Genomic DNA, 10023 nt, shown 5'->3' on the forward strand with positions numbered 1-10023 from the left:
GATACTTGTTAGAAATATATTAATCGTATCTAGTAGTAGTAGTAATGATATTGGTAGTAGTGGTAGTAGTAGTAGTAGTAGTAGTAGTAGTAATGTGATAACTATGTGGATTAGAATGGGCTGGGGAAGAGGTGTTTGTGCGGTGTCCGGAACTTCGTGAAGGAAATGAATGGCCACTTTTGATGACACACACACACACACACACACAGAGAGAGAGAGAGAGAGAGAGAGAGAACAAAAGCATTTGTGGGAGAGACTTAGTGGATAATAGCACTGTTGGTAGGGACTCGGTTGATAATAGCACTGGTTGCTGGGAACCGATGGCTAATAGCGCTGGTGGAAGGGACTCAGTGGCTAACAGCACTGATGATAGGGACTCAGTGGCTAACAGCACTGATAATAGAGACTCAGTGGCTAACAGCACTGATGATAGGGACTCAATGGCTAACAGCACTGATGATAGGGACTCAGTGGCTAACAGCACTGATGATAGGGACTCAATGGCTAACAGCACTGATGATAGGGACTCAGTGACTAATAGCACTGATGATAGGGACTCAGTGACTAATAGCACTGATGATAGGGACTCAGTGGCTAATAGGGCTGGTGGTAGGGACTCAGTGGCTAATAGCACTGGTGGTAGGGACTCAATGGCTAATAGCACTGATGATAGGGACTCAGTGACTAATAGCACTGATGATAGGGACAGTGGCTAACAGCACTGATGATAGGGACTCAGTGACTAATAGCACTGATGATAGGGACTCATTGGCTAACAGCACTGATGATAGGGACTCAGTGGCTAATAGGGCTGGTGGTAGGGACTCAGTGGCTAATAGCACTGATGATAGGGACTCAGTGACTAATAGCACTGATGATAGGGACTCATTGGCTAACAGCACTGATGATAGGGACTCAGTGACTAATAGCACTGATGATAGGGACTCAGTGGCTAATAGGGCTGGTGGTAGGGACTCAGTGACTAATAGGGCTGGTGGTAGGGACTCAGTGGGTAATAGCACTGGTGGTAGGGACTCAATGGCTAATAGCACTGATGGTAGGGACTCGGTTAATAATAGCACTGGTGGTAGGGACTCAGTGACTAATAGCACTGGTGATAGGGACTCGGTGGCTAATAGGGCTGGTGATAGGGACTCAATGGGTAATAGTACTGATGGTAGGGACTCAGTGGCTAATAGGGCTGGTGATAGGGACTCAATGGGTAATAGTAATAGCACTGATGGTAGGGACTCAGTGGCTAATAGGGCTGATGATAGGGACTCAATGGGTAATATCACTGATGGTAGGGACTCAGTGGCTAATAGGGCTGGTGATAGGGACTCAATGGGTAATAGTAATAGCACTGATGGTAGGGACTCAGTGGCTAATAGGGCTGGTGATAGGGACTCAATGGGTAATAGCACTGATGGTAGGGACTCAGTGGCTAATAGCACTGGTGGTAGGGACTCAGTGGGTAATAGCACTGGTGGTAGGGACTCAATGGCTAATAGCACTGATGGTAGGGACTCGGTTGATAATAGCACTGGTGGTAGGGACTCAGTGACTAATAGCACTGGTGATAGGGACTCGGTGGCTAATAGGGCTGGTGATAGGGACTCAATGGGTAATAGCACTGATGGTAGGGACTCAGTGGCTAATAGCACTGATGGTAGGGACTCAGTGGCTAATCGCACCGATGCTAGGCACTCAGTGGGTAATAGCACTGATGAAGGGACAGTGGCTAATAATCTGGTGGAAGGGGCTCCGTGGCTAATAGCACTGGTGGAAGGGAGTCAGTGGGTTATAGGGCTGGTGGTAGGGACTGACTCAGTTGATAATAATAGCACTGGTGGTAGGGACCAAGAGAGAGAAAGAGAGAGAGATGGAACAATAGCACAGGTGGCAGGGACTCAGTGGTTTATTACACAAACAGGTGGCTAATAGTAATGAAGTAGGTACAAGTAAAACGAATAAAAAAATCAAGACATGTAGTAGGATTGCAATATCAGCCACAACCAGCAAGGAATACAATTTATTATTGTAATAAAAGATTCAAATTCAATATAGAACAAACATTGACATCGAAACTGAAGGCATAAACCAAACGCCCATGCCAAATATTTCATAAGAATATCACCATTGCAATGTACTGTTCATCAGTAACATAATTGAGAAAAAAAAAACACATCAGAGGCACGACGAAACACCTTGACTTGGGATTTAGTTCCCCCCCCCCCCCCCCACACCCATTCCACGTTAGCAACTGCACACCCCTGCAGCCACGCAGTCCTCAGCACATAGGTACACCTTGACTTGGAAAATGAGGGAAGAATAAACTTCAATATCAAACCATGATTAATTAATTTAATAAAAACCTGACTACTGGTAAGCAAATAAATATAAAACTAAAAAGCCCAAAAGAAAAAAACAACCCCCAGCACCTTATGCCATACTCTCCAGTGACTCTGAAAAAGACAAGCGTGTGCAGTCGGCGCTGCAACAAGAATTTCCGATAAAGCAAAATAGTTACAAGGGATAGAGTAGAGTCATGTAAGAAAGTAGGGCATAACATACTCCAAGAAATGTGTTACATAAATGAGAACTTTATGCATTTCTGGTGATTATTTAAGAACATGCACAAAATTTACAAACATAAGAATTACTGTCAGGCAAATGAATGCAAACATTGTGGAACCAACGGATACAACGAAGACATCTTGTCTAGTCAGTTGCAAGTTGATTTTGACGGACTTTGGTAATTCTTCACTCTTTTCAAGTCACAGAATACTCAGTTTACAAGGTAAGCATACGAAATGCACATTTTAATTCATTTCTTATTTTTATAACTAAACATGCTTTGGGGTTGTGTGTTTGTTGATTGTGCATCAGCTGACGACACATTTGTCGCTACCGCGAATTACTTAACTTTATTACTTTATTTTGTGAAAAATAACAATAACAGGGCTAAAAAAAATTAAAATAATAATTCCCCCCCCCCCCCCCCCCCCCCCAAATAATTTAAATCAGCCTTCCATGTCAGGCGATTAAAACCAGGTGTTTCAATGTTCGATCCCCAGTCAAAAGGTTGCTAATTTTATCAAGATCAAGAGGTTTCGAGTACTCACGACATTCCAGGCTCAGGGTCCTTTAAAAAAATACTTTTCATTCAGTTATTGTTATTAGCTTTATTATGGCCGACACAGCATGCATCGTCCATACTTTTTCAAAACTTTTTTGGGGGGGAGGGGGGGGGCGGGTTTTTTTTATCGGAAAATTGGGTTTTGTATGTTATGTTCATGGAGAGAGAGAGAGAGAAGAGAGAGAGAGAGAGAGAGAGAGAGAGAGAGAGAGAGAGAGAGAGAGAGAGAGAGAGAGAGAGAGAGAGAGAGAGAGAGAGTAATATTTTATAATGATAAGATATCTGTAGTGGTAGTATTATTAGTAGTTTTTAAATGCCTATGATGATGACAACGTGAGATAATTATATTAGTGTGATCATTTTTATTATATTTTTAAAAATTACGTACGGCTATGTCGTAGTGGTATGACACTCGCTTTTGGACTGGAAGGTCCTGGGCTCGAGCCTCGCTCGGCGCATAGTTGAGCCCTTGGAAAAGGCACTTTGCTCACTTTCTCTCACCGGACTCAGTTGTAAAATGTGTACTTGGCCGTTAACTGCGTTGTCTCTGTCCGAAGAAATTGTAATATCGCCTAACAGACGTTATGTCCCGTTCAACATGCGAAGTGTTGATGTTATAAACTTTAGCATTGACATGTATGTGCCTATTTTGCTGTAGTGAATTAAATTTAATTTTTTGTTTTCATCGACAGCTAACATGAAAGAACACTGTTGACGTTACTGGTGTCCTGACAATCCATAAAGATGCTGGCTCAAGGGCTATTCTGGCAAGGTGTGTTGAGGCAAACCTTTGCCTGTGGCAAAACTCATCAATCAGCAAACCATCATCTGGGCCAGCAGACCAGAGTGTCTGCATGCACTTTTTGACAATGGTTAGTAATGTTTTCAAATCTCCATTGCGCCTTTACATTTTTTATTGGTGATCTATAAAATAAATGCTCATTTTTCTAAATGAAAATGGCAAAGCATCATTTGAATTGAATTACTACTGAATTTATTAACAACGACAGAATATAGTTTGTTGCCAAGAGTTTTGTTCTGTGGATGTAAAACCAATGAAATTTCAAGTGTGTTGGTGTGAATAATGATCATTTTTAAAAAATTGCTATGTCTTTGACAAATGCATTTTATGACAATAATGCCATTTCCAAAAATTGCTAATGAAATGTGTCTCTTTTTTATTTCAATTTTTCCATCCAGAGCAGGATCAACCCTCTTTGTGGAACTACAAAAAAAGTGGTGGCTAACAAGTAGTGTTGACTTTTTCATTTTCTGTATTGAGGCGAAAGAGATTTTTATTCCAAGGGTTTGGGAAAGCAAATTGCTTTTTATTCAGAGCTAGTGCACTATTTAACTGTTTTATTGTCTAAAATAGAATTGATTTTGCAGTTCAACTTGACTAGATATCTAATTTTATACGACTTGTCTCTCAAGTAGAATAAAAAAATGAAAAATGAGGATAGCGTGCCATATCATATTTTGAAAAATCATTTAATATATCTAGAAATCATCTGTATAACCTATTGTATACAGTAAATAATTAGGTTTTGTGATTATAATGATGAATTCATAAGGTATGACATTATATTTGACCACAAAATTATTTTATCTCTGGGCGTAAAAAAATCAATTTTACAGCATTTTTTTTTCTAAGGGGTATGGGTTAGCGAATCGTTTATAATTTTTTTCAGAATTTGATCTATTTATAAAATATTACTGTTTTCTTGTTCCATATTGGTTATACTTGATGAATGTTGGCCTTTGTCTGCATTATTAGCTTTATTATCAAATTAAAGACAAATTTTTCATTTTCTCAAAATTTCATTGTGCGTCATTCTCTGATTTTCTAACATTCACATCTGAATTGTTTCCCATCAGATTGTCTTCAAATTTGGTCAGAATTTTTCTTATGATGTGTTTTGCATCATGATGGTTGGGTTTTGGGCTAAACAAAAATTTAGCAGTTTTATGAATTTTTAAATCAATTTTTTTTCCTGTCATGTCAGTCACACCAAATTTTCACTAAGAAATCGAAAAAAAATTCAGAAAAATTTATTTTCAAGACTATTGCTAAACCTATCCATCTTGTTGTAAGAAACATTTTGTGTAAATTTGAAAGAGATCTGTTTGTTGTTTTTTTCTGCATCACTGTAAGAATTTTTGGGGTCTAATTTTAGCTTATATTGTCCCCCCTGGTGGTAGGGATTTGGTGGCTAATAGTATTAGCCCTGGTGTTAGGGACTCAGTAATAGCCATGTGGTAGGGACTCGGCGAGTAAAAGTGCTGGTGGTAGGGATTCAACGAGTAAAAGCGCTGGTGGTAGGGACTCAGTGAGTAATAGCGCTGGTCGTAGGGACTCGATGAGTAAAAGCTCTGTGACTCGCTGAGTAATAGCGCTGGTGGTAGGGACTCGGTGAGTAATAACACTGGTCATACGTGCTCAGTGTGTAAAAACTCTATGACTCGGTAATAGCGCTGGTGGTAGGGACTCGGTGAGTTATAACGCTGGTCAGTGCTCAGTGTGTAAAAGCTCTATGACTCGGTAATAGCGCTGGTGGTAGGGACTCAGTGAGTAAAAGCGCTGGTGGTAGGGACTCAGTGAGTAATAGCGCTGGTGGTAGGGACTCGATGAGTAAAAGCTCTGTGACTCGCTGAATAATAGCGCTGGTGGTAGGGACTCGGTGAGTAATAACGCTGGTCGTAGGGACTCGAGTAAAAGCTCTGTGACTCGCTGAGTAATAGCGCTGGTGGTAGGGACTCGGTGAGTAATAACACTGGTCATACGTGCTCAGTGTGTAAAAGCTCTATGACTCGGTAATAGCACTGGTGGTAGGGACTCAGTGAGTAATAGTAATAACGCTGGTCGTAGGTGCTCAGTGAGTAAAAGCGCTGGTGGTAGGGACTCGGTGAGTAATAACGCTGGTGGTAGGGACTCAGTGAGTAATAGCACTGGTGGTAGGGACTCGGTGAGTAAAAGCTCTATGACTCAGTGAGTAAAAGCGCTGGTGGTAGGGACTCAGTGAGTAATAGCGCTGGTGGTAGGGACTCGGTGAGTAGAAGCTCTATGACTCAGTGATAGCGCTGGTGGTAGGGACTCGGTGAATAAAAGTGCTGGTGGTAGGGACTCGGTGTGCAAAAGCGCTGGTGGTAGGGACTCAGTGAGTAATAGCACTGGTGGTAGGGACTCAGTGAGTAGAAGCTCTATGACTCAGTGATAGTGCTGGTGGTAGGGACTCGGTGAATAAAAGTGCTGGTGGTAGGGACTCAGTGAGCAAAAGCGCTTGTGGTAGGGACTCGTGAGTAGAAGCACTGGTGGTAGGGACTCAGTGTCAGTGAGTAAAAGGTCTATGACTCAGTGAGTAAAAGCACTGGTGGTAGGGACTCAGTGAGTAAAAGCTCTATAACTCGGTAATAGCACTGGTGGTAGGGACTCAGTGTCAGTGAGTAAAAGGTCTATGACTCAGTGAGTAGAAGCGCTGGTGGTAGGGACTCAGTGAGTAAAAGCTCTATGACGGTAATAGCACTGGTGGTAGGGACTCGAAGAATAAAAGCGCTGGTGGTAGGGACTCGGTGAGTAAAAGCTCTATGACTCAGTGAGTAAAAGCGCTGGTGGTAGGGACTCTGTGAGTAATAGCGCTGGTGGTAGGAACTCAGTAAAAGCGCTGGTGGTAGGGACTCGGTGAGTAATAGCGCTGGTGGTAGGGACTCGTGAGTAGAAGCACTGGTGGTAGGGACTCAGTGAGTAAAAGCTCTATAACTCGGTAATAGCACTGGTGGTAGGGACTCAGTGTCAGTGAGTAAAAGGTCTATGACTTAGTGAGTAAAAGCACTGGTGGTAGGGACTCAGTGAGTAAAAGCTCTATAACTCGGTAATAGTAATAGCACTGGTGGTAGGGACTCAGTGTCAGTGAGTAAAAGGTCTATGACTCAGTGAGTAGAAGCGCTGGTGGTAGGGACTCATTGAGTAAAAGCTCTATGACGGTAATAGCACTGGTGGTAGGGACTCGAAGAGTAAAAGTGCTGGTGGTAGGGACTCGGTGAGTAAAAGCTCTATGACTCAGTGAGTAAAAGTGCTGGTGGTAGGGACTCGGTGAGTAATGGCGCTGGTGGTAGGAACCCAGTAAAAGCGCTGGTGGTAGGGACTCAGTGAGTAAAAGTGCTGGTAGGGATTCAGTGGTGTCACTGATTTTACGACATTAGAATATAAAGAAATTTACAACTACAATCGGACTAATGATTTTACAAAAGGTCCCCACAAAAGTATATCTTTAAATTATTAAACAAGTCTGTTGATTAAATTAAATTATAATTTTATTTTAAAAGATCAAGAAAATGTCAAATAAAAATGAAAGTTTTGACAACCAAAATGTACCTATTCCGTAACATATAAAGACACACAAACAAATCTTGTCTTCTTGCTCCTCTGTAATCTTGACACAGCATTGCTCTGATTTCAACTTAATGTCTGTTTTCATTTTCATTCTTTGTAAAGTATTAAATTAGTATTAGGCTGTGTATTACTTCACTCTTAACATTATTGTGCGGTAACCAAAAATTTTCCCTAATTCAGTTTCTGAAAAGTTGGCCACCCTGGGATAACCATGACCCTCATCATCTATGCACATAACATTCACAAGTGGATACAAATATCGATTTACTTTGTATGTTGCATCCATAACAAACGCATCACAAAAAACACTCAAATCACGCCTCATTCTTCCCGTTACTTAAAACAAATACTCAAAACCACCATCCTCATTCACACTGAACTTTGTTACACCTCCTTCCTCCTCTATCTCTCTCAGTAATTCCTGTACCGTCTCACCGTCCGTCCTGTCAATATCAGTCTTGAACAATCTCCGCTGCAAATCTTCGACATCTTTAGGCAATACATTTTATCCTTGGCTTGATTGAATGTATTGCTTAAGTTGGGTTGTGGACACCTTTGTTTTAGCCATAGCCCAGGGGTGAAATGACCGGTCACTAAAAAGGAGGAAATTTTTCAGCGCTAAGATCAAGAAGCATCCATGCAAAAATAACCTATAAATTTAAATTTCATTAAAATATATTGTGATGCAATCCAAAATGTGTCTCGCAGCAATTTCTGACACCACTCGGAGGAATTTCAAAAACTGAAAGTGTAATTATAACATGGTGGTTGTAGTAATGGTAGTCGTAGGTATGATGATGTGGTGGTGGTTGTAGTAGTTGTGGTAGGGATGATGTGGTGATGGTTGTAGTAGTAGTGGTAGTCGCCACATTTCCCTTATTCACAGATTCACTAATGCCCACCTCCCATTGTTTCAAGTTGACCAGAGACGCCAACTTAAAATTTCGCTCACATAAATTTCAGAAACAAATTCCGAAGAATTTCAATGCTTAAACAGGAATTTCTGCAAACTAAATATAATCTAATGAGATCTATAATCATCCCAATACCCCTTGTTTCAAATCAAGTAAAGTTCCAAAACCAATTTCATTATGACGTATAAAATATAAAATTAATGGTAGGGGTGGTGGTAATAATGATATGATGGTGGATGTTGTACTGGTGGCAGTAATGATAATGATGATGTATGTAGTTGTGGTGGTTGCAGAAGTGGTGGTGGTGATATTTATGTGTTGGAGGAGGTTGTAGTAGTGGTGGTAAGGATGTGGTAGTGATTGTTGTTTTAATGGTGATAGTGTTTTGATGTCGTCGTCGTGGTGGTGGTAATGATGGTGATGATGATGATGTGGTGGAGGTAGTTGTAGTAGTAGTAGTGGTGGTCCTTCATGAAATGATGGTGTGGCGATGGTGGTGGTTGTAGTAGTAATAGTAGTAGTAGTAGTAGTAGTAGTAGTTGTAGTAGTAATAGTAGTAGTAGTAGTAGTAGTAGTAGTAGTGGCATTGATGTGATGATGATGATGACGATGATGATGATGATGATGATGATGATGATGATGACGAAGATGATGATGGTAATGATGATGATGATGATGATGGTGGTGATAAGGTGTGTACTTGGAGATGAAAAGAGAGATTGATGGCTGATGTGAAAAGGATATGATCCACTTTATAGATTTAAGTTTGTCTGACAGAAGGACAGATAGAGTGTGTTTGTGTGTGTGTGAGAGAGAGACACACACAGGGGGAGAGAAAGAGAAAAATATGAGAAAGAGAGAGAGAGAGAGAGAGAGAGAGAGAGAGAGAGAGAGAGAGAGAGAGAGAGAAATAGAGACTGCTCCAATTGAATATAGTGATAGCTACAGAAAGGTTAGGTTGAAGTATTGAGTGAACGTTATTGTTATGTGTGTTGTGTTTTATTTGTTAATCGTAAATATTAAGTTAACGAATGTTTCATGTTGGCAATTGCCAGGAAATTAACATTTAAGTGAACCATATGTGTGTGTGTGTTGGTGTGTATCACTGTTAAGTATAGGAAGATGAAAAATGAAAACATATTGAGGCTAAAGAACTGGGTGCTCTTTACTGATTTGTGTGTGTATGTGTGTGTGTGTGAGGAGAGAGAGAGAGAGAGAGAGAGAGAGAGAGAGAGAGAGAGAGAGAGAGAGAGAGAGAGAGAGAGAGAGAGAGAGAGAGAGAGAGAGAAGAGAGCTCAAAGTAAATCTAGTGATGAGTACAGAACGATGATAGTGAAAAATTATTGAGGCTAAAGATCTGAGTGTTTATTGAGTTCTATGTGAATGTGCATATGTGTCATGTGTGTGTGTATGACAGTTAGGAGAAAAGAGGAGAGAGAGAGAGAGAGAGAGAGAGAGGGAGAGAGAGAGGGAGAGAGAGAGAGAGGAGAGAAGTGGTGAGAGAGGAAGAGGAGAGAGAAGAGAAAGAGGAGATAAGAAATGAGGAGAGAGAGATTTAGTGAAGGTGTTTGTGATGACCT

The 10023-nt window shown here is 41.0% G+C and overlaps 2 protein-coding genes across 2 annotated transcripts in view; both read left to right on the forward strand.

Moving 5' to 3' along the window:
- LOC144958024 (HIG1 domain family member 1A, mitochondrial-like) overlaps positions 1 to 9289 on the forward strand; it is a 22267-nt gene extending 12978 nt beyond the window's left edge. Inside the window, exons 3-5 of the mRNA XM_078889617.1 lie at positions 1 to 2800; positions 3832 to 4011; positions 4340 to 9289. The exon at positions 1 to 2800 is cut by the window's left edge and continues 1677 nt beyond it. The gene's annotated coding sequence lies outside the window, so the exon portion shown is untranslated. The remainder of the gene's footprint in view (positions 2801 to 3831; positions 4012 to 4339) is intronic.
- Positions 1 to 10023, forward strand: part of LOC144958023 (uncharacterized) — a 127957-nt gene that overhangs the window by 110008 nt on the left and 7926 nt on the right. The gene's annotated exons all lie outside the window — the stretch shown is intronic.

This window comes from Berghia stephanieae, chromosome 12 (assembly GCF_034508935.2).
Source record: "Berghia stephanieae isolate SIO BIC M18660-M18661 chromosome 12, UCSD_Bste_1.3, whole genome shotgun sequence".
In the NCBI taxonomy this organism is placed as follows: Eukaryota; Metazoa; Mollusca; class Gastropoda; order Nudibranchia; family Aeolidiidae; genus Berghia; species Berghia stephanieae.